The 25,761-nt window shown below is 38.5% G+C and overlaps 1 protein-coding gene across 1 annotated transcript in view; it reads right to left on the bottom strand.

The window, feature by feature from the left end:
* Nucleotides 1-23,790, bottom strand: part of LOC145992123 (carboxypeptidase D-like) — a 117,154-nt gene extending 93,364 nt beyond the window's left edge. The window contains exon 1 of the mRNA XM_083128374.1: nt 23,654-23,790. The gene's annotated coding sequence lies outside the window, so the exon portion shown is untranslated. The remainder of the gene's footprint in view (nt 1-23,653) is intronic.
* Between the last annotated feature and the right edge of the window lie 1,971 nt (nt 23,791-25,761).

The raw sequence follows: 25,761 nt of genomic DNA, 5'->3' as shown, positions 1-25,761 counted from the left end.
CAGTAATTTTATCTTGGTATAATAGGGCATAGTACGGGGCAAAAGTGCCAAAAAAAGTAGGGGCAACTGCCCCCCATCCCCCCAAATAGCCGCCACTGTATGAACACCCCCCCCACATATATATATATATATATTATGTAAACACGGATGTGGCCCCTCCCTAAAAAAAATCCTGGGTACTGGGGAAAAAGTGGCAAAAAGTGTAGGAGGGGGCGGCAACTGCCCCCCCCCGTAATCGCCGCCACTCATAGGCACTTTAGGGTTGAACCTAAAACGTGGGATGCCTGTAAGTTTAAACCCAATTGTTCATGGAAAACACACGAAGATTTTTGCACAAGCTTGAAAGCAATGGCTCAATTTAAAAACAAAATCACAATTTACAGGAAAGATTGATTGAAATAAAAATTGCGGGTATGTTAACACTTACGCTATTTGCACCTCACATATTATACGGAGCCAGTCGGTTAGCGTAGCTAAAATTAAAACGTGTGTATGAGGACCAAAATCTGCATGCCCATGTTAATGCCCGAGGCTCTAAAAGGACACTCGGCACATGTATGGACAAAACACAGGACAAGAAAAACCCTACAGAGGATTATACTGCCCATAGGTTCAGACGCCACAGCCTCGTTGACCTGCAAGACTGTAATTACCGGGATGTTCTACGTGGACGTGAGGTTGACTGGTGCCTTCTAAAAAGGTCATCCTGACAGGAAAGGAGTTAGACTCAGAGATGTAATTTTCATCCTACGTAATGGTTTCTTTCTCATAGGAAATGCAATTTTTTTGGTAAAATTCTTGGTAACATCCTATCCAAGAAGAAAATATATCATGTTGCTATAGAAATACATGTCGGCAATACTGGACGTACGAAACTCGCAGAGTGGTAAGACTTTTTGCCACTGTTTTCTCCAGAAAATTAGCTGTAAAATAGAGTTTAAAAAAGTTCCTTCATAATTATTTCTAAGTTAGGCTATTGTTTTTTTTAGCTGATATTCAGTCAGCGGCATTGGTGGCGATTGCGTTCCAAAACTAAGGGGGTAAGGTGCCAAAAGTACGGGGGGGGGGGGGGTGGCAAGGACAGTTTACTTTCCATTGGTAGATAAGGTTTAGCATAGTTCTGGGTCAAGAGCGGCAAAAAGTGTGTGGGGGCAATCGCCCCCAACGTTACCCCTAATCGCCACCACTGGCTCACCGGCAATACAAAATGGACACACATATCCTAACATACTCGCTTCCATGCAATGTGTTATGTATGTTGCCTAACTTTGTGGCGATGAGCGAATTTCAATAGCAACTCTTCAACAGCAAGTTAGACCATCCCCATAGAGTTGGGCAACACAGAAAACACATCACAAAGAATCGAGAATTTCAGGATACAGGTGACCCATTTTTTATTTCCGGTGACTATACATATACAGCGTATTCCGCTTAAGAGGGATCGAGAAGATGCTCTCCGTTTAAAAAACAGAGGAAGATATTGTTCTGATTTTCATTTTACAAGATACAGAAACTCTCAGAGTTACACACCAATAGTGAATACATGTACTTGCGCATGCGTGCCAATGTGTAATGCGGGAAGCAGCCTGGCACTATTCAGTAGAGCAACAGACACGCGACACTTGGCGATAGCTTGAATCATAGGCGTGCGCAGACCCTCTGATTAAGGGGGGCAAAAGCCTTGAAAGTTCAAAGTTCAGTCGGAAAAAAGAAACCTCATTTTATCCCATTGTTTTGGTTTCATTGCATTGATGGGTATATATGTGTGTGTGTGTATACATATTATTTATATACATTTCATAATCAATTCATCCGCCCCATAACAAACCAACGGAAAAAATTCTATAAATTGTCTCTGAAATGTGCGCGCTCCTTTTCCTCCAAACCAAACTGTTATAGCAGGAACTGTCTGAATTACTTATCTGTTCTTACTTCTCTCTGGTAATTTACAATACATTACAGAAAACAAATTGCAAGCGAAGCGAGCAAGGAAATTGTTCGATCCAAATTTTTGCAAATTCGAATCGGTATTGATTTAATAGGGTGCAAAAAAAATTAAGCGACCCCATGAAATTCATGCGACGCCCATTCAGATTGTTCGGCGACCAGAGACAACCCCCGCCTAGGTACGGGTATGAACTTGTCAAAACTCTAAGGAAAGGAGAAACTGCGAGGGAAGCGAGGAAGAAAATTTTACGAAATGTATTTTTATTTGTATAAAATTTGAAGTCGAGGGGAGTATGCTCCATGAAAAAAAATATCTTGCTTGTCCCTTCGTGGGAAAAATCTGCAAACGTCCGTGATTAGGGGAGTCATTTGCCCCCTTGCCCCCCGTGCGCACGCCTATGGCTTGAATACAGTTTACTAGATGTCTGCAGGGCAACTCAAGGCGCACACATCGAGTTACATTAACCATTATCCTAAACTGGGAGCGTTTTTACATAAAGCAGTGGCGTATACTGGGTTAAGAACCTGGGCTATCGCACCATATCATAGTGTTCGAATGGATAAAAATTTTCTGGTGGGGGTGTTTTTGGTTTTTTAACTCATTTGGGGTGGCGGGTTGAAGTGATGTGACTCTGTGATTAAAAATATATACCCCATAAATAAAACATGGAAATATACACAGTCAGTAAGGAAAGGATTTCAAGAATTTCATTCTTATTTGCATAAATGTGACGCCCATATTATGAAATATTATGTAGGCCTATATACGAGAATAAAAATAAAATTTCAACCTACCTATTTTCACGATTTTAAGTTCGGGTACTCCTTGTTGGCGCAGTAATAACGTCGTTGCCTTGAAACTAAGGTGTCCCGGGTTCGATGAATGGTGGTTTAGAAACCACTTTAACTGTAGGTCCGATCCCCATTAGCTTATCTGTTCATAAAGTGGACATACAAGAAAAATCCACAAGGATTTGGAGCTTATCGCCATTCGTAAGCCGAAAAGACAGCTTGTTAATTATGTCCCTCATATGAGTTCACTACACAACACAGCACGTATCATTCACAAAAATACAATCCACTCACTACTGTATTCACACGCTGCCTCTAAATAAATTCCACGCACCAAGACCACTCGACGCGATCTAGACTAGAACTAGTCCTTGTCATTTCGGTAAACCATTCCCGCTCAGGCAACAATTTTCTACTCCCCACTGTATGTAGTTGTTTGAAGGTCAACGACCTCTTTTTCAACTCCTCTGCAAGCGTTCAATGATGTTCTTGTCCCTGCCACATGACACTTTCCCCTTTGGTCGCGATAATTTGGCTTCAAATTTCCCCATTCCTGGGAAGATTACATGCTGGGAAAAAAAGTTTGCAAAATTGACCCAGACCGTTGAGAAAGTTCAGAGGGTTTTTTCCCCGCCATATGCAATCCTGTTCTCTCTCCTGTAACAGTTTGACTCCACAATTCCCCGATCCTGGGGAAATTACATGGTGGGAAAAATTGGTTTGCAACATTGATCGGAGCCCTGTCAAGCTTACGCGTCACCCCCGTGGAGTTGCCCGCCAGCTGGGCCAGCCGTCTCGCGAATTCAAAGAAAGCGGGCAATGTTTCCAACTTCTAAGAAATCAGGTTCATCTTCTTATTGAAATGAACAATTTTATGCACATTTTCTGATAGATATTTTATTCCCTGAATCTGGGCTTCGCAGATAGCCTAGGTAGCCCCGAATATACGCCTCTGACATCAAGGTATGCAAAAAGGTGTGTTAATAAACAATTATTTACACTTCAAGTTATCAATTATTTCTCGATTACTCTCGAACACACTGTACTAAACTAAACTGAAGAAAGACATTGTGAAAGATGGAATAAAAAGTATAGAGAAATGCGACACAAAAGAAAAGAGATGGCGTGATAGAGGAGGAATATGTAAAAGGAAAGAAAAAAAGGGTAAACGTGGATCAAGTCATCAAAGTTATTGCAATTAATATTTCCAACTTAAATGAAAATAAATTTGTTTTGTGGATTGCACAATGTGCGCAGGGTACCGGAGCTGAAATCAGACCCTTCCAAATGTTATACCTTTATCCGCCACTAAATTCTACGAGCACAGATAGAGACCCCGGGTTCACACGTGCCGTATGCATCTCATTGTTGTCGATTCGACAGTTTCATTCCCTATTCTGCCAAGGCAGACAATGGCTAATTCTTATGCGCGCAAGTGTGGGAAGCACTTTCATTGTTTGAGGTCGCAGAATTTCAAGTTACGTAACTATAGATACTTCTTTACAAAGTAACGTAAGCAAAATAAACTACCGTACATTTGTTCACGTAATGCATAAGGCAAGCTTAGTTGCGGTTCATCTACAAACCAGTTGGTTTTGCTTAACCCTATTTAGTTTATTGGAATTTACGTCCTAACCGGGTATATCAGCAGCAAATATCTTTGGGAAAGACCTCTCAACTGTTGATATATACCGAAGCGTTTCACTGCTGCCATCTGTGACGTGGCGCGAAACTATTTTCAAGCAGAATTCAGTACCGTTCTATTTTTATTGGACACTGTTCCTTTTTCATTTCCACGATAGCGCCAAGCATGGTTGATGGTCTAAGAATGGTTTTATAGTCATATTATATTAAAACTGATATTTCCCTTTAGAGGCAATAAATTCCCAGCGTCGCTTTTCTGCCGAGTTTGGCTAATCGCGATGATGAGTGATGATATGATGAAACTGATGAAGGGATAATCACAGAACACCCATGCCCAGGCGAAAATCGAACACGGAACCATTGTTTCGTCAGTAGTTACATATTGTTTGTTTGTTTATTGCCGTTCTTTCATGCGTACATTCTTGTATATATACAAAAATTGAGCCAAAAAGGAAGTACTCTAACCATTACCTTCTTACGACAAGGCCTATGAAGAGATTCTGTTTGTATGCAACGTCAACATTAGTAGGTTATGTACAAGCAATATAATATCAGCATCACCGTTACACGGTATCAAAATATTGCAATAATTACACTTTATTTACACGCATATTAGGAATACCTACGTTCAAACTATGGTAATTATCCACCAACTCAGCACACATCTGTGACTGATGCGGTGGTATCTCGTTACAATCTATAACCTACCAATGATGACGTTGCACGTAAGTGTCTGCACCGGCCTCTGTCTATAAGAAGGCATTGTTCTCATCAACTACCAACGCCCTCCAGACACCATTATCGCCTCACTGTCACACGCCAGGTCCTGTTATGTTAGTTCAAGAAGAGACAGATAAAAATGGAACTTTCCAGGTTAGATTACACAATTCTACCATTTCAACCAAGAGGATCCTGGTCGGAAACAGGTCACTTTGGCTCAACCGAGAACTCTTTATCAGCATCGGTCTGTCTATTGTGGCCAATAGCATTTCTCCAGGAAATGACAACGTAACACACTCACAAGAGTTTTCACAGACAAAGAATCATCGGTAAATTCAGTGAGTCATGTGCGGACGAAAGTTCTTTCCTAAAGCAACCTGTATTTACGTTCTCCATTGGGAACGGGCGTCGGTAGAGGGGGGAAGGGGGGGGGGGTTGAACAGGTCTGTCGATTTCCCTTGAAAATTTGAATTGTTCATTCAACTTATAGAAAGGAGGAAGCTTGTTATTTTTATTTGCAATAACAGAAATAAAGTTCACTTAGTTGATATTCGAACCGAACAACCAAAGTAAAAACTAGATTAGATCGAAACCAATGAGTATAAAATACTCATGAACCAGGTTATGGTTTTATATTCTACCATTTAAACAAAAGAATAAATGGTTCAACAGATTTCAAAATTCCAAAACAATATAGTTTTATGCGAGAAGTCGTACAATATAAACTTTATGAATAACGTTTTGCCCTACCTTTCAAAGTGTAAAATTTAATAACAAAATTGAGTATGAGCATTGCAGTACACGAACAGCATGAAATGTAAAATAAAATAAAATAATGGAAAACAGTTGTGTTGATGGATTGTGTAGCAGTGTCCCCAAGGTCATAATAATAATAGGGATCAACTTGGTTTATTTTTGAAAGTTTATAATAGTTATTACTGTATATGAATTATTATAACAATGAAATAATCATTATTATTATTATTATTATTTCTAACATTGAAGTGTTATCAAAGGCCTGACCCACCCTACAAAAATTTCTGGCAATGTCCATGTCATTTGGTATATTTTGTGCACAGCTTCATAGGCACAAATAATTAATAGTATAAATATAAATAAATAAAAAGACACTAGGCGCTATAGAAATCACACAAAATACACAACTATTAAATTAGTACGGATTTCAGTACTTTACCTGTGAAGCCTGAACAATCGGCTACGGAAACCCTTGTAAATGGGATATGACGAAACGTACCTGAAACAAAAGAAGGGGAAGCATTTAGATACGAACGAAATAAGTCAGAATAAGACAACTTAGGAGTCGTTATTTTATTCTTTTGGTGGGAGCTTACTGAATACAGCATTTCATTTAGGTTACATACATAAGACATTTTCTGGAAGATTGGAGCACCTCCTCCCCTGATTCATAAATAGCAAAGTACTTCAAAATAAATTTAGAATAGAAAATAAAGGTTACACGAAAAGCATATATAGGTAAGGAAGATGGATAAAAACTGACAAAGTAGACAACAATGAAGCATAGAGTTTTTACATTGCAAAAAGAGCACGGAAATGTGAATAGTTGATTTGAATGGAATAGAAAAGTGCAAAGTTGAAAAGAAATTTGGAAAGATGAATAAATACGAAATTTTAAAAAATACATTGGAAAAAGTGACAGAAGAAAAAAGAAAACCGAGATTAGGAAAGTACAAGAAAAAAGTAGAAAAAACATTACGTTGAAGAAAGATTGATATAGAGAATATTTCTATTATTTGTACGTAAAGTAGACAGATAACAATGAAGTAATGGAATTTGGGGGAGCGGGAACTGGGAACTGCACAACAGCATAAGTGCATACACCTACAAGGAGTATAATTTAGACAACGGAAGGAAATAGGACAGTCATTTCGACAATGCAAAAATACTATTACAGTACCTACAATAAAAGGAGGGGCCAAGGATGGGCTCTAGTCCACTTTAAAATACAGTAGAACGTCGTTTATCCGCACGTCAATCCGCAACGTCAGTTATCCGCACACTCAAAAAACAGGTACAGTACTGTAATTTAGGCACGTACTGTACGAGTGTTTTCTCATTTCTTTTGTTTTCTTGTGCTGTATACGTATGTAGTACTGGGTACTGTATGTATAATATAAACCTGTACTGTACGTGCTTTTCTTTGTTAAATAAACATGTGTTTGATTATCAGCAAAAATCGTTATTCGCATAACCTTCGGTCCCAATTAATGCGGATAAACGATGTTCTACCGTACTCGTATCTCATCCTTCTGCCCACCGAAATAGCGTGCAGGAGAAATTTAGTATGGAATGACGCATTCAGGCAGGCAGAGAGAACAGTGAGAGAAAGGAACATATAAAGATAAGACAAAGAGGAACATATAAAGAAAGAAAGGAATAAATGAACCTAGAAGATAGATGAAAGAAAAAGCAAGTGAGGAAAAGGATTAAAAATAAACAAGCAATAGAAAAAAGACAGACAAGAAGAGAGGAATAGAAGAAATAAATAGAGACGGACAAAGAGAGAAAGAAAAAGAAAGAAAGGATATAGAGAATCAAATGAAGGATTCGAGAGAGAGAGAGAATGAAAGAGAAAGAGAGAGAGAAATATAAAAGAGAGAAAGAGTTAGAGAAGCAGAAGAAACAAACAGAAAAATAAAGAAAGCGACAAAAAGTAAGAAAGGAGAAGATAGAGGTAGAAAGGCAGAAAGAGGAAGAGATGGACAAAGAGGAAGAGAGAAGAAGATAGAGAAACAAAAGTAGATAGCGAGAGAGACAGGATGAAAGAAAAATAGAACAAGAAACAGATGGACAGAAGAAGAAAGAAACATGTACAAACATAAAGAAAAGAAGGAGACAGAGAAACAAACAAGAGAGAGAGGCAAAGAAAGATGAAAGAAACTGGCACAGAGAGGAAGAAAGAAAAAAATAACAGCCATGTCCATTGACCATATTTAATCCACCCTTGAGCGCACCCGAAGAAATGCTATGCCGATACCACTGAATAACTAATTAGGGAGAGAGAGAGAGAGAGAGTAAAGAAAGAGAGGGAGATAAGACGAAGAGAGAAAAAGAGAGAGGGAAAGAGAAAGAGAGCGGAAAGGAGAAGAGAGTGCTCAGGGCAAAAAAAAACCTCCTATAACGCAAAGAAATCCTTTAGAAATTCATTTAAATAACAGCAAATATAAAAAAAATTGCCTATTATTCCTAAAAAATTGAAGATGAATCGTAACGCTGGCACACGGATAGCCGCATTCTCTCACAGTCGTTACTCGTAACACACTGGGGACAGTGTTGCCAACAGCAAGAGAGAAAAACGGGCTAAATCGCACCCAAAATGGAGCTCAAATTCACATCCAAGGGGCTAGATTTACAAAGGTGCGGCTACGTACTGAAAAAAAATCTGGTTCTTAATTCTTGGGTGTTTTGGTGCAAAAACTCAAGATCCACAACTAATCAACTGTCAAGATGAGGGACATACGCTCAACTAAATTAAATTTTCTTACCTTAAATAACCTTAAATAATTTATTTCCTCCGCAAATTGTGGTGCAGAAGATTACACAAAAGCATTACATATTTTCGGCATATTCCTCCTTCATATGTATGCACATGCACAGTCACACACACACACGGCCGCACGCACGAACTAGTCTCTGGTCGAGCCTTACTGTTAGTGCGAACGATTCGTCGATTCCGCACCGCATTTCTGTGAACTTTCAAGGACCAGATGCAATGCAACTGAACAAAGATTCGCATTTTCGACGCTATCCGTAATTCGCCTCGGGCTACACAGCATACCAAAACCAGAAACAAGGGGATAAAGTGACAATGTGCACTTGCTACCTGCTCCCCAGGAGGGGTCGCAGGACGAGCTTGCAGGTGCAGAGGAGGGTCGGTTAAGTGAATTCTTCTTTGCAGTTTACTTTACTGAAAATACCAAAAACACTTTTCATTACTGCAAGGGCTAGATTTGTAGCAAGATTTCTCTCTGTAGGGCTAAAAAAGCCCCTTGGGGCTTTTGATGAATTTCGGGGCTGAATACGTACTCAAAAGGGCCAGTTCTGGCCCCAAAAGGGCCAACTTGGCAACACTGACTGGGGACTTGGTTCGCCCTCTTTATGATTCCACGTCAGGCCAGCCAGGTATTCAAAAATTTACCGCTATCTCCACATTCCTTCTACTGGTCCAGGTTTCCTGCACGAAGCGTAAGGGGGTCGCCTGTGTTTTGTTTCCGAAGCGAGAGGAGTTTACAGTTAACTTTCCCCGTCAGCTCAGCAGGTCACACGTAACGTGACTGCTGTTCAACAAACAAGAGGTTAACGCGTTGGGCAGCGATGAGCTCGTTATCAGTTCATTTTTTCGCGATCCGTTCGTGTGAGCAGGTCGGAAGATCGGTTCGCTTGACTCATTCTGTTCAATCCTCTTGGTCTGGGGTGATTCGTCGTGAGAGATTCACGAACGACCACAGGCAGAAACGAAGGCTTTCAGGGAGAACCGCACCCCATTTTCAAAATAAATTTTCAACCGAAAATAGGAAACTATTCACGGAGCAAAATTTTGTAATATTCAAAAATAGTTTGTCAACCAAATACTTGTTTAAACAAGCGACAAACAAATGACTATTCACCAGTATTAAATGCTCTTTAGTAATAGAGAACATGTGCTTATAGTTACCAAAGAATTTGTTCAAAATTACCAACTCTAGTAAATGGTACCATGATCATTGTTCACCAAATAGCTTAACCAACGTCTTTTGTTAATTCAAGCAAATCAGTTTTTTCTGTGTTGCAGTGTCATTTAAACGTCATGACTACGAAAATCATGACTATTATTATTGTATACTACAGGCAACCTACTGATACTTATCCGAAAGAGAAGCCAAATTTAAGTACTTATTTGTAAATGTTATGACCAAGCAAGCAAAAATGAATCAAGTGATTGGCATATTTTCATAGAAGTCTACTAAAAGTTCACTGGTATTTATTATAGTGGATATTCCTTTATTTTCAACATCGAACCCCCATAATTTCATTCCGCAAACCCTCATCATTAATTCTGGCGCCGCCACTGAGGCTTATAGACACAGTGATTTTATCCACACACACACACCCAAAATTTTATCAACACCTCTAAAATTTTTCATATTGGCCCAATTTATGGTCAACGTGGCTCTAAATTTACACTTAGACCACCCTAAATACGAACTTACACCATCCCTAATTGCAAAATTCTGGATACACACACCAAAAAAAGAAAGTTAAGTACGCACAGCAAAAGAGGAAAGCCAGGCAGACATGGCAAAAAGGAAAAGTTGAGACACAGCAAAAAGTAAATGACAGACAGATAAACCAAAAACAAAAAGAGTAGACACATTAAAAACAAGAGAAACACAGAAGAACTAAAAAAAAGTATGCATGAAACAGTCGCTAAACATCGAGGATACCAGACACTTAGAGACTAAGCAGAAAAGGCAAAAGTTTGAAGTCCATTTTAAGTTGAGACATGAACTGAACCGCAGACTGATGGCGCCCGGAACCGCTGTTCAACTTTCGTGTACCTGCTACAGCGTAAGCCATTGCGCTATCGGCGAAGATTAAATGTAATGCACTATAAATGAATGATACACTACGAGTACGCGTCAAATCTCCTGCATATGGCGATAGCCAATAGCAGCGCACTGCAGCGGTGCCATGTCGAAATATCACACGGAAAAGAGACAGCGTGGTTGAGCGAACTAGGCAACGCCGCACGACTGTGATTCGCTGGTGCTGTTCAGCCGTTCAAGGACAAGGCCATATGCAGGAGATTTGAAGCGCACTTCTAATTGAATAACACACTAAATAAAGGATGACACATAATACACGGACTGAACATAAAATAAAGACTTTAGACATATTAAAAAGCAGAGAAAAGGTGAAACTATCACTAAAATGTGGGCGAAAGAAACGCTACATGAGAGAATACAAGGTGGAATTAATTTCAAGATAATTCTAAAATCTATGCAAATACACGTTCAACACAAAATGCCCAATATACACTCAGAAACCGAAAGAAAACATGTATTTGTTTGCAACATTCAACTAGTTCGTCATTCTTTAACGTTTTATAAGGGAAGTAAAGTCAAATTTAATCTTTATTTATTATTCTGATTATTCCAGTCAATGTGCAAGAGGCTAATGAAAGTATTACAAAAAATATGCAGATGTAGATAATCCATACATTACTTTCCTAAAAAATATATAAAATGTAAATATACGGACACAGCAGTAAAATATTGAAACTGAATGATTTACTTAATTATTCTACGACGACTGGTTTTGCCGAATTCACATTTAATATATTAAAAACCCTCACGCTTTTTTCGTAGAAATCAAGAAAAAATGGCAAAAGTTTTAAAAATGACACCGAATTATGAATTTAAAAACTACACAAATGTTTTAAAGATTCTTTTGTTATGAAACTGAGACAATACATTTCTCTGATTGGTGCCCACATATCTCAGAGTGGCTTCATCTTCTGAATAATTTTTGAAGATAAAGAGTGTAGCATAGTATAGGAAATTGAATCTGGAAGGAGGGTGAGCGTGCGTGCGTATGTTTAATATGTTTAAAGCGGCGTGGTCGACGTCATGTGCTCCGATACCAGATGTCCCATGTTCGAACCCTGGTCAGGCACATATACATCGCATAGGTAGCACTGTATTTGTCCAGCATCATTTCTCCAGTTCATCCTTCATTCTCATGGTCCACGATGACGTAAAAGCAGACATAAAATAACAAAATCCCGTGAAATATGCAAATGCAGAAACTGAAACTCACATGAAAAAAAATATGTTCCGTTTCTTACTGCATGCCGATTCGGCAGCTTGGAAAGTGAGCATGTGTGTTCAGGTGGACTCCCGTTAAACTCGTATGTGGCGCCGTTATGTGTAGTGGTTTGGAACAGTGTTGCCAACCTTAGCAATAAAACTCTACGTAGCCTACACCTAGGATACTGTTACCCTTACTTCGATTGATTGGTTTATTTTTACTTCGCTTTTCTGCTACTTTTGGCTAATCGCAAAGATGAGAGATGATACGATGAAACTGAAGAAGGGACACTCACAAGGAACACCCATTATTCATGCCAGAATTCGAACCTGGAACCTTTGGCATCGTAGCGCTCCTTGGGCAATATTGGAAAAGCCATAAGGTGACTTGTGATTAAAGGAAACAGGGGTCGAATCCTAGTGAGGAAACAGTTCAGTGATTCGCACACTACTTTAAAACAGCAAGTCCGGTCCCGCTTAGCCAACCTTTGCAAAAGTTTAACGGGTGGGTGGCTACCCATAGCATTTTCTCAAGGTATGAGCTAATGTTTAATACATAATACATAGGACTCTCATAAGAAGGTAATAGAAAAGGGATGATCTGAATTTTGGATTCGAACCTCCGATATAGAAACCAGGATCCTAGCCTCTCGGAACCAGGATTCGAGCCTCCGATATCAGAACCAGGCTTTATATATCATATTGGAATTCGTACAATTCAGGGTTTTGACAATTCAGATTCGGATTTTAAAGTTCGAGTTTGTGAGCACAAATTCAGTTACGTTTTCCACCGAATTGTTGAATTATTGCGAAAATTCAAAACATTAGGATGTCCTTTCGCTATTTGGTGCCTAGATTTAGAATTTTGTTTTATATTACTCGCAACTGATGCTCACCTCTAATCGATAAGATTGACCGGTATTTCAACAATCTCACGACAACAGCAAGAACCGGCACCACTCGACACTCCTCACCAACGGGTTCACACGATCAGGAAATAATAGAACCAACAATGATACTAATATAGTGATAGCATTTGACTATGCCTATTTTTTAAAAAAATTAAACATTATTATACGTTGGGAGGAATACGATAAAAATGCATACAAGATCATCATTGAGTGGTTATGTTCCAATATACTAGCTTCATGTAAACTGTGGCCTCAATTTAGATTCATCCAGATAACAAAGGTAAATCATAATCATGTTGCTTGCACAAGCAGAACAAGGAAAATTGGTCCATACCGCACGTCGTGAGAGCTTTATTTATTTTTCCTGTTCTTTCCTAAATTGCCCGCCAGCGGGACACATCTATGTGCATTAGTTTATATTTTCTTTTTTTCTTTCTTACCTATTTCTATTCAATTTGTATTATTATATTCAGTGTTCATCCAGCATACATGTAATCAGGGTATGTTCATATATTCTATTTGTACTTTACATTTACTTTATTTTGTAATAATCACCGAGACAAGGGTTTTTTGCAAGAGCGACCCTCGAGGCCGAAACACGCCCGCTCTAATAAAGACAATTGTATTATTATTATTATTATTATTACTATGGGGGAATTTAACAACACAATGTCTCTCTCTAAGTGCAGAGAGTAGAGAAGGGACATGCTTCAAGTTGAATCAAATAACACAGTTACCTGACGTCACGTTGAGGCAGTGGATATTCCGAAGAACAATAGCTTTATAATTGTTTAACTGTTTTTGGCAACTGGCTTCCTCGACATGATTGTCAACTTAGTTTAATTTTTTATTGGGAGCCCTAATTTGCAATAGACACATCAGAACAGTCATTTGTGCAAGTTTGTGACGGCACCCAAACAACGTTACATGAAAATCTCTGAATACGAGAAATTGTGCGACGGAACCACCTGTATGCATTTCACTTTGTTGAATCGCTGGAACGAGTACTCTGCGAGGCAAAAGTGATGTTCGATTAGTAACGCCAGGCGATAAGGGAAGAAAAACTCTGGTAGACGAGGTTTCTGATGGCGGAAACATGTATTCTTACAAAAGCTACTTTAATTAAAACCAAGTATAATTACAGTAGGCGCCCTCTAGTTCGACTTCTGTTGGTTCGGCGACTTTTTAGTTCGGCCTACGGTTCGGTCCCGAGGTGGCCGAACTAGAGAGGGCCTACTGTAATTGGAAAGCATTAACAAGAAGTACCTCGCCTGTTTTTAAACCATCTCTAACTTCAAGGCTGAAGAAATTAAACCATTTTTTTCCACTTTCCATGACCTTAACCTTCAACTTCTCTATTCTGATGAGAAACCTTCTCGCTTTGTATATTCCACTACACTAAACATTTCCTGTTTTCAATACCGAGACACATTACATTATAATGTATTTTAAAACGTAGGGTATTTAGTTTGCATTTGTAAAGTGAACAAACATGCCCCAAAGACAAAAATAATTCATCGGAATACATTGAAAAATTGGTAACCACTGAACATTAGAAACGTGACAAACTTTTAGTTTGCAACATATTGCTTTTCAACATCCAGTTAGCTTCTTTATGATTTCATGTAAATTAAGTTTGCTACACTTTGACCATATTTATGTACTTTCTTAACTTACAGATATTTATGTTTTGAAACTTGTCTAGCAATAATTATACAATTGGGTGCTTTGCGAAAATGAAATTAGATATAAAGAAAAGGAAAATTTGAATGGAAACGAGCTCATGATCTTTCGACGCAACGTTTCATCAAAATCAAAGACTACACAAACGGGTTTAGGTGTAGTATAAAGCTTTTAAAAATTAAACCCCAAAAAGGAGGTAATGAACAACAAAAGTCGATATCTGGACGATTATTTAGCTGATTTTTACTTCCACAAGACGAGTACGAACCGGCTTGAAAGAACACATGATAACTGTTGATTTTAACTAACAAACATGAAGAAGATACATGTGTACAAATATGAATGCAAAAATATTTCTAAACCATACTTGTTTTTGAGTTATAGCAATGCAAAAGGCGAAAAACTACGGTAGCTATATCTTTACCTTCTCGTCCAGAAGTACTAACCGCAAAAAAGTGGGTTAACTTTATGAAACCAAATCTCATTGCAATGAGCATTCCAGTCTGATATTTATATGAGAAATTTGGTAAGCATGAACAAAGTCACATGACACCTTTCACTACAATATAACTAAAACGTATTATTATATACATATAAAATTGACTTTATATCTTTACACACCGCAATTAGAGTTTTCCTTCTAGAAAAGTTGCAACCCTGATTGGGAGGAAACCACGAACTTTTTGTTTCTTTTTCTTTAAACCGATGGTGACCAGTAACGTGAATATATTGGCTGGAGTGTCAGGAAGCATCTTTCATTTCTGCATGAGGATTTCAACGCACAGTACGGTCCCCGCTGGACATTAAATCTTATGTAATTCAGGGAATGTGTCGAGGAGCAGCAGGCGAGGAGAATTTATGCAAGTCACATAAATTTCTTAACCTCCTGTTCGCCGAGTCAAATACTGGAGAGGGAGCCAACGGCCATCTTGGATGAATAGGTAGGAACAGGTCCAGTGGGTTTGAGAACAAAATTTGGCGTTTCCCCCATTTTCGGTGAATTAAGATATTGTCTGTGCATTTTCTGTTTCATGAATTCAGCTAGAAGAAAATATCTCTAATGTAGATTGATTGATTTGATTGATTGAGTTGGTGTTTTAAGTCCACTTCATGCACAGTAAGGCTAATTGGGACTTGACCTACAGTTTAAAGTGGGATCCGAACCACTATGTGCCTCCACCGGGTATCGAACCCGGGACCCCTTGATTACAAGGCGACAACGCTACCACTGCCCCATCGGGGAGGCTATAAGGTAAAGTGGAATTTTGAACAACGGTGTGGGAAAGAATAAGGGTATTGATGAATTTGAAGTTTACAATTCGAAATTTGAGAGCTTCTAAGACGAAAGCTTCGATGGACCATAAGTTGTAACCGAACTATTTCTTCTCTTCCCCAAATCATTCGATTAAACCTCATGTAACAGTTATGAAATCGGTTGTATTGCGAACGTAGATTTTTAGATATTTTTGTTTCTTTTAGCTGGCAATAATATTAATTTAAGTTCCCCCAATAGCTACGGAGGACGCTAAATAGGTGTGTGTCACCTACGTCACAAACTGTTGGATTGTGGCTTCGAGCAGCCATGATCAAGGCTGGTTCTTGTAAACATACAGTATTCAATCGGGCAGGCGGGAGATAATAAAACAATCTGCAGTTGGTGTAGATGTAACGAACGCTATGTGGTGGATATTTTCTTATGGCGACTGCGCGAATCCTGACGTCAAATGAAACCCACCTATAGTGAATCAAGCCATTATTTGCTTTAATATTGTTTAAAAAGATACATTGTATTAATTTTCTTCGTTGGCCAATTGTTACATATAATTAACAATAATTATTTTATTTCGACAGCGCGTGATTGTTGCGAAATATTGGTGTCATGGAATGAAAATTAAGCAGATTAATATGAAGCAATACGGATAAAACTACAAATTATTCTTTGCCCACGCCTCGATCTCGTTTGCGCAAGTTGAGGAGAAGCAGTTTTCTCTACAAACCACATATCTATGAAACAGGTAAACAGAAAGTTGCACTGTAACCGTGAATTACCAATTAGAATAAATGTAGGATATTGATTTATTTACCAGGGTCTTTCCAAAAGCTACTTGGTCAAGACTTCTCCATTATGTTTTTACACATCTACATTACATGTCGAGACTAGACTAACTTAAAAATAACAAATACGCAAAGCAGGAAGTCGCATAAGATAATACATACTGCAACCGGCTTAATGGAAGTACAGAAGCTGGACAGAAAAATGGAGAATAAGGGTGAATCCAGTCAAAAGCGAATCCATCCGTTTTATAAAGAGAAGGAAAATACATCCTTTAAACTTAAGGCTAGCAGAACACAATATTTAACAGGAAACAAAAACAACCTATTCAGGATTACTGTTAGATAAAGGCCTTACTTTTAAGGAATACGTAGAAAACCTAGCATATGAGGGAAACGCTCATCTTGGACATTTGTACCAGTTGTTTAAAAATGCCACACTAACAACTAGAAACAGAACGGCGCTTTTCAATGTACTAATCAGAACAATGCTGACTTATGCAAGCGTGGTTTGGCAGAATAGCGCGCTTTTCATACCAAAGATAGCTACAAAGTGTACAAAATAAAGCGCTAAGAATGATATCTGGTGCCGATCGATTTGTTTCCAATACACGAAATTCGAAATAATTGACCAAGAAACGTTGTACGACTACATGCAACGCGAGAGGATAAAGTTTTGGGCAAAACGGCCAGTTAAGCAGCGTCTTCGCTGGACAGTATTCGGATGGGTGAAAGTCGCAGCAATACCAGATTCAATATACAACAATAAATTGAGTAAACCACTTATGAGTAAACCACTTAGGACAAGGGCCGAAGAAAGACGAAAGCAAATATATGATAGAAATGATCAGTTCTAGCTACTTTGCCTAATTCTAGCATAAAATAACTCCTACAATGTACGAGTTATTACGTAATACAATGTTAAATGCCCTATTAGCACCACAGTAGTGCAAAACTGGAAGATGTCAAAACAAAGTAAACCAAAACGGAACACGATCCAAACTTTTATTTATACGTATCAGTTATCAGTATAAAAAAAAAATATATAAGACTATTTTGAAACCGATTTGCTATTTCTACGTCTTTCTGACAGAGGCTAAAGCATACCCTCACGCAAAAACGATCGATTGATTTGGTTTATTTTACATCGCTTTTCTTGCACTTTTGGCTAATCGCGAAGACGAGGATGAGTAATGATATTCATGAAGTGACTCACAAAGAACACTCAGGATTGAAACCTGGGACACCCTGGCGTCGTAACGACCAGTGCTAACCACTCCGCCACAGAGGCTCACGCGGATAGAAATCATAATATTCGAACTATAAAGATTTAACTTGTTGATTGCATATTTAAAAAGAAAAAGAAAAAAGGAGCATAGAAAGTTTAAGGGTTATTGCAAAGAAAGAAAAATTGTTTCTCTGTTTGAGCATTTATAGTTTTTATTTGCAGATACTTGAACCTTCGAGAGGGCGAAATATCAGCGTAACAACAAAACGGAATCTGCCGAGGAAAGAGTATTCATGATTTTCTATTTGTTACGGCTTCTTGCCTCTGGAAGTTTATCCTTATACAAAGAAAAGGTATGCAGTCATGTAATAGGACTATGTAAGAATCAATACCATAATTATGCTTTTACAGTCAATAGCTGCGAGCTTCTTCCGGTAAAACCTGGTTGTCGCGTTGTAATCAAGAGTTCCACTGTTGGATCTCGTATTTTTTTTTTCTATTCCAAACTTCTTACTGCCAAGTGGTTGCGGTTGCATTGCATTAGAAAAATGAATTTAGTTTGATGTATTCCTTGTTCGGTACACCTTGCACTTTTTTCCTATTCCTAGAAATGTATTTGATAAGATGAGAACGGCCCGTTCTCACCGGAAAAAATATTTCATTTTAAAGTTTGGATAGGTAACATTGAGAAGCTACCAAGCATGGTCCCTCAAGAAGTTTGTGAAAAAAACCCAGCGCGAGAAGTAAGAATGAGCTTGCTTCAAACTCTTTCTCTCAATGCATTTCAATAACAAAAGCCAATTTTACAGTAAAATCGAGAGCTATATATTAGTTAACATGAAAAAGTTTTAAATATCTGTACATATTCTAGGCTGTATTAATCGTCTTACGAAAAGTTACCCTTGCTGCCATCTAGTGCTAATTACTTAATGCTGCATACCTTAAAAACATTTAGGTGACTTCTATCACATTTGCTTCTATAATAACTGGAAAAGTATCACGAACACTATTCAGGCGATGCAAGTGAATAATATCAGCCAGAAATTATGTCTGTTCAAATATTCTTTCATTAATAAACTTATAATTTTGAGCTTGATCTGATCGTAAGATTTTGCACAAGAAATCTTATGCTGAATACATTGTCGTCTTTTCCCCACATCCAATTGAACATAAAAACTCTTCAGAATTGCTTTCTAGAAATATGGCATGTAGGATGATTGAGGTTCCGCTATTGATAAACTACAACATTAGAGATCGTTCTATCGGGAAATAAAAGCAGAGAAAAATAGGGGAAAATGACAATAATCCCCAACAGCTGTCGGCCAGAAACTGCAGGGAGAGTTTTGCCATTTTGAAGGCAATAATAAGAAGAAAAAAACAATTACTGTAATTATTCTAGTTGTGTTAGTGTTTGATAAATTTTAATACCTCGATTGCATCGCGGTTTGCTGGTGCTATTATCCGAGAAGCAGGGGATCGAACTCCGACCTCCAATTCCATGAGGGCAGATTGATTTAGTTTAATTTACGTCGCTTTTCTCCAACTTTAGGCTAATCGCGACGACAATTCCTCGAGGACACCACCACCGTTGAGAATTCCTGTAGACTCAACCTGGATCATGATGAATTATATCAATGGAGATTTGGGAAAAAGTCATTTTCTTTCCAAGAGTTGCCAGTACATGCGATTAACAAAAGGAAGAATATTTCTCTAATTTCTTTCATCGACTTTTGCAATAGCCAGAGCCGTAGCTATACTTTATACCGGGTATCTCTGGAGCAAGGCCGTGCATAACGGTAGAGAAGGGGAGAAAGCCAGTGGGCGGAGCGAAGCAAAAACGCCAAGATCAATGCAACTATGCATATGTGTAGTATATTCCTTCATAATTACTTCATCCAAATGTCATATCCCCCCTGTGGGCGCCCCCCGCCTTTACCTCGGCGCCCGGGGTGACGGATTACAGTTTCACCCGGCTAATACGGGCATAAGCCAACTGTAATGATCTTTTACATGTACAGTCTAAATGAATATTCACCCATTATCTGATAACAGGCAATCTCGTGTCAAAACGTCCCCTTTTCGCGCATCCATACATCCCGCAACTGTCACATAGCGCTCTGTAACATCATAAAATATACATAGAAAGAATGAAGAAAAAAATAGCCGACGCAAACAACACTTTCGCTGGTTATTTATTAATTCAACCTCGGCGCGAGCCAGCAAAGCTTTTAATAGTGAATTTATCACAGGCCATTAACGACAGGTATGATTGATTCGGTCCTCTAGTCTGATTTACGTGCCGAATCAAATGGCACAATTTCCGTTGACCGGGCTTTGAACTGTGAATAAGTTGGAGAGGATTTTATACGCTGGCTAGAAAAGAATTAAACCATCCAGACATGGGTATCTGAAGGGAGGTTCGAAACGGTTCCAAACAAGCAGAAAGCTTATTATTTATATTGTTAATAACGAAAATAAAGTCCTGTTATTCTTGGGCGTAACTTGAAACCTAATGTTGAGAGGTCAGAATCGAACTTGTGGCTTAACTTTTGGTGGTGGTGCCAGGCTCGAAAAGTTTCCCATCTCATAAAAACAGCAGCCAGGATTGCGTTCTAAATATCTGTGACGTTTGCGAAATCACAAATATTACTCTCTTTTACCTTGTACGTCAGGACCCAACAACTTGTAAATTTTAATAAATCTGAATATTCTGGGGAAGGGGAAGTGCCCCTCTTGCCCCCACCAAGTTACTCTTGCACAGTTACCGCGTTTGTTACAACCTGTCCCGGTTCCCGCGCTAGTTGCTCCCTGTCTTTTCTCGGTGCTGGGGAAAGTCAAAGCCAGGCAGCCAATTAAAATACGTAAGCGCCTCTCTTCTGGCTTCCATTCGCTCCTCGCTGCCCAGCAGACGATTTTTTCCTCGTTTCTCATTGGCACCGAAACTGTTGAGCGCTCCCTAGCGCGGGAAGCGGGACAGGTTCTACCAAACGCGGTATAGTTAGGAACCAATGTGTCCATGGCTGACATTAAAAATACCATCCCAGCATTTGTCTACACTAACCCACGGAAATGCCTCGGTGGGGATGACACGGGAAAAAAAGAAGAAATATGAACTTGTACAGTAGAGACCAGAAGTGGGTTGCAGAACTTAGTACTTGTGTGGGTTTTAAAGCTTAACGCCCAGTGAGAAACGCGGCAACAGAAAACAACAAAACTTCTGCTGTCTTATTCTATATAAATAAAATAGTGTAACGCCCACTACAGGGAAACGCACGGAACCGAAGCAGGAATTTCCGTGCCAGAAGTCTGCAGGTTATCGCCCACTGAGACGCCGGAAACTGACCTGTTGCCGCGTTTCTCCGTGTCTCAGTGTGCACCAAGCTTAAGTTACATTAGAACAGGTTAGGACTGTAGAAGACATAGAGGTAAATATAATAGAGTGTTTATAAAGTTTCCCCGTGATTACAAAGTGTTCTATTTCACATACCAGTTGAGGTGAAGATGGCATAGGCGTAGCTAGAGCTTTATATTTTGGTGTGCACAAGAAAAAAAAATGAGGTCTTGTACCTTTTTAATAGCATATTTTGCAACACAATCACTTGGCTCTTTAACTGCACTGATGTTTGTAAAGGAATATAAATTCACTAAATGACAGTTTTGAAAATTTCTGAATATATGTAGTAGAAAAAAATCAAATTGCATAGACCTTACCCACACACAAAATGTTCATAAATGTTACAAACAAATACATCAAAATACACGTCATCTATAACAAAAGACGTCTGTCAAAAGGTACAATGTTCTTAAAGTCATCAATAACTTCATTTACATCAATAGACTAAGCCTTTTCCTGTTCCACAAATAGCAAGAGCAGGGCTTCCAATCTATCCTGCTTCTGAGTTGCTCTTAATTTAGTTTTAACTTGTTTAAGCTTGGAGAAAGCTCTCTCTCTCACACGTGCAGCTTGTGACAGGTATAGAAGAAAGGCGGTGCAGTACAGAGTAGAATGCAGTAAATATCTTCTTTCTCCAATGACATCAAAAAATCGAAATCTATAGACATCAGCGATAATGCACACGTTTGTACCAAGTAATGACATTTTCAATTTCTCACAAACTGCCGCTTATTTTCTCTCTAATTGAAATATCTGTCTTTAATTCTCTTTGATAAAGCAGCCCATTAGGGTGTGCCTAGGCACACCCGGCACACCCCGTAGCTACGCCTATGGAAGATGGTCCTTTTGCGGCATTCTGTTCCTGATACCTTTATCAACAGATCACATGGTCACGTTGGTTATAAAATGTGCTTTACCAATAATAATAATAATAATAATAATAATAATAATAAAATAAGCATTTCCAAGCTTGCACGTCTTAGGGACAGAAATAATATGATATTTGTGCAAGAAAAGATGTTATAAAGAGTTCCGGGTATTCACTGACAAAGGGATTTATTCTATGCAGTCGTTTTTTTCTCCGCCCTCGAGTTTAACTAGATTTTCCGGACTTATGCGGGCTCGAGGGTCAAACATACATGACTGTGCAGATGGTTTGATTCCGTTTTGCTTAAATGCACATACAAGTGCTGCCATCTTCGCAGACTTTGAACTTGACCTTGATAAGCCATATTTTTTTCAGCTTCCAGAGAGAGACACGGATTATTTACTTTTTCCACTCTATTTAACTGTGTCAATGAATCAGAGCTACGGCAAACCTATATTTACAGAGAAAATTTTATGTCTCTAAGCCGGATTATTGAAAACGAGGCGATTGAATTTTTAAAATATTGTTTAGCAGTGACTGGACTGGGATATTGAGTATAATTCCACAGCAATATAACAAAACACTGCTTCAGTTTGAAGCTATCATGTTCCTGAAATGACATGTACTAGTCATATAATAAATAACGCAAAATAATATGACAACGCCCCTCTCTGTCTCCGAAGAGCCCACAGAGGGGAGGAAGGGTGAGCCCCAGAGCCAAGTGTCGGAAAAGTGTCCATCCGAGATCACCCACCCCTGGAATCTATCTCTGATCCTCTACCGATTGAACAACCACACCCTTCAGCCAACACCCTTCTAGATAACTTCTTCTCGGTATGTTTTTTAAGCGTTGTTCATATGTGTTTCTTATCTAATCTATTGTTAAGAATTCATCATTATTTATGCTAATTATTGCAGTTAATCCGGATGTAGAAATGTGATTTAAAAAAGTAACCAAAACAGATACAGATTAGTTGATATACTATGACGAACTGCTCTATGTAGTGTTCACAATTATTATGATGGTTGTAAAAATTATTAGATATCTTGTAATATCTTTTTCTTCCAGGTTTTAATATGAGGTTACAACTTGAACGCGTTAACAAATACCGGTACCTTTATGTACTTTTCTGAAGGTACTGCTATTCTTTACGCTACTTTTGACGATGCATCTTCTTGTTAAAATCAGAACAATTCACCTAGAAGAAACTGTAAATGAATCCATCAATGCGAATCTTCTACAATAGAACAAGAATAATGTGCAATGTAAAGAATATTATGAATTTACAGAATAGAATCATGAAATATATTGAATCTTCCTGAAAACGTGTTTAGTGTTCAAAGGATGCTCTTCGAAATATGTTGGCCAAACATGTCTTTATGCAAAATTAAAACAGATTTAAATATTAACTAGTTCCTCTGCCAACACAAAGAGAATCTTGGAATCTCGTGAACCAATGCTCATTCCTTTACAGTAATTGATTCACCTTCATGTATTCACCTCGCTCTCTCAACACTGATTAATTCAGAACTTAAGCAACTAGAAAAGTTCACAGTCTTATTCCCTTTGCCATTTTGATGTCTTACCTGAGTCTCGAATTTGTTCGTAGTTTGACAGCGAAGTCTCACAAGGGAGAAAAGATCCGGAAACTTCAAGAAATCACAGGAATGAACACGACACGAGTCACTCGGAGCCAGCAACCCACGCTCTCTTCCCCAGACACTGAACTCTGTCACAGACTACCTCACTCTACCCGCTACCTGCCCGTTCCAAACCGTTTCTTTCGCCCGACCTCTCTCCCCTGCCCAAGGGGAGGGAATGTTAGTTTAAATCTTCGTTTACGTTGCTGCCCTCGTTCCAAACCGCTGACAAATGAACATCGTATTGTTCATCAGCGGTGCGATGTTTATGGCTGAGACAAATCTTTTTCTCTTTTACATTCGTTTCGCTAGGCCTGCTGGCGTTACATTGTAAACGAAAGTTACACGGTAGGAACAAGAGATGTCGCTCTTTAGAGATTTTCTTTAGACGCCAACTCATCGTCACCTAAGGCTATATGAGGTTTGCAAATATAGTTTGTCGAACAGTTTCTGAATAAATTACTGTTTTGCTACTATAATCAAATCAACTCGAATATTACTTGTACTACCAAGTTCTCCCGTAATGAAAAGCCGTGTAGGTCCAACCCTTGCAGCAAATGACCAATTAGAAGACGGCTGTTCCAATTGGAAGCCAAAAATGGAAAATAATAGACTACTTTAAAATATTGTTAACTTTTGTAGTCAAAATTGTAAAAAAGACGTCTTCTTTCAACATTTTTACCTGAAAGAAACTTCTTTTGAAAACATATTTGTAAAATGAAAATAAAGAATTTTGACTGGAAGAATTGTGCTTCCTGTAGTTACAAAGTTTAACTTCGGACCCTGTCAATTCTAAGGCGGGCCCTGGTATATTGTATTTTCAGTTTCAAGTTGGAACTCTCTCGTCTCTCGTTATCGGAACTGCAGGGGGAAAAAAATCAACACGAAAGTCACTGTTGCCAGTTCGTGGCCGCGAACAATACCTTTTCCTCGCATGAGTTCCCTGGTTTGCAGCGCAACCTTCCAATTGACAGAGTTGTTTGGTTCGCAGACGTGAGGCGTCGCTGTAACACAATGTAGAGAGAGCACAGTGTAACGAAGAAGAGATTAAATCTGTTTCTGTGCGTTTCCTGTTACTTTTTTTCTATGGCCCTGTGTTTTGTCAACAACATTATCGCGTCAAACCTCGAGTCCATGAGCTGTTATTGCTTCCTCTTGAAACACACAGAGCTTCCACAGGAAATTTATTCTCGTTCTAAATATCTGACATTGAATGAATTTGTTACTTCATAAAGAAAATAATGTCATTTAGGTTATGCTGAACATGTCCCTGTTCCATTTCTGATTCTATAGACAGCAGGGTCTAGTAGTAAAGGTTATTCTAGAATTATTACTATTATTATTACATCTAATTTTTTTAATTTACAAGAATTATCAGGTTTTATACAGAATTGAGCTTTCCTTAGTGGACGTCCTGGATGGGCATTAGGAAAGGCGGGGGATTTTTTTATTTTAAAATTTGAAACGGTTTTGTGAAATTTCAATTCAGGGTGGCCACTCTAGGACCATGATAAAAATCAAGTATAATTCCCGGTTTTCAAGGCGAATTTTCCAAAAATTCAAGGCTACAAGCAGATATTTTCTCTATTTCAACCTTACGTATTACCGCCTCTCAACACGCACACACATACAAAATAGTAACAATATAAAGGGTCTGTGTGATTCCAATGTATTCAAAAATTATTCAATTGAATTAAACTGTGTACTTAAAACATTTACTTTGTGGTCCGTAGTTTACATTTACCATTTCACATACTCAGTCTCGAAATACATCTACAAACACAATTTTAAATGTTACGGCACATATTCTAATCTGCGAGAAATTGTTAACTGTGTAAGAATTTCAAACTCAAATCTACCTAATAATCTTCCGTGTGTCTCTACAAAGGACACTAACAAAGTGAGTGGAACCAGAACATTCTGTTTTATTTTTCACACATCATTATTTTCCTTCCTAGACAAAAATACAAGTTAAACTGTGAAAAACCCACCTCAGGCTTACATATGTATAAATTCAATAGCATTTGGATCAGTGATGTGCTGTACACTGTAAG

The sequence above is a fragment of the Lepisma saccharinum genome, chromosome 9 (genome assembly GCF_977018435.1).
Source record: "Lepisma saccharinum chromosome 9, izLepSacc3.1, whole genome shotgun sequence".
NCBI classification, from domain to species: Eukaryota; Metazoa; Arthropoda; class Insecta; order Zygentoma; family Lepismatidae; genus Lepisma; species Lepisma saccharinum.
This window is presented reverse-complemented; position numbering and strand designations above follow the sequence as displayed.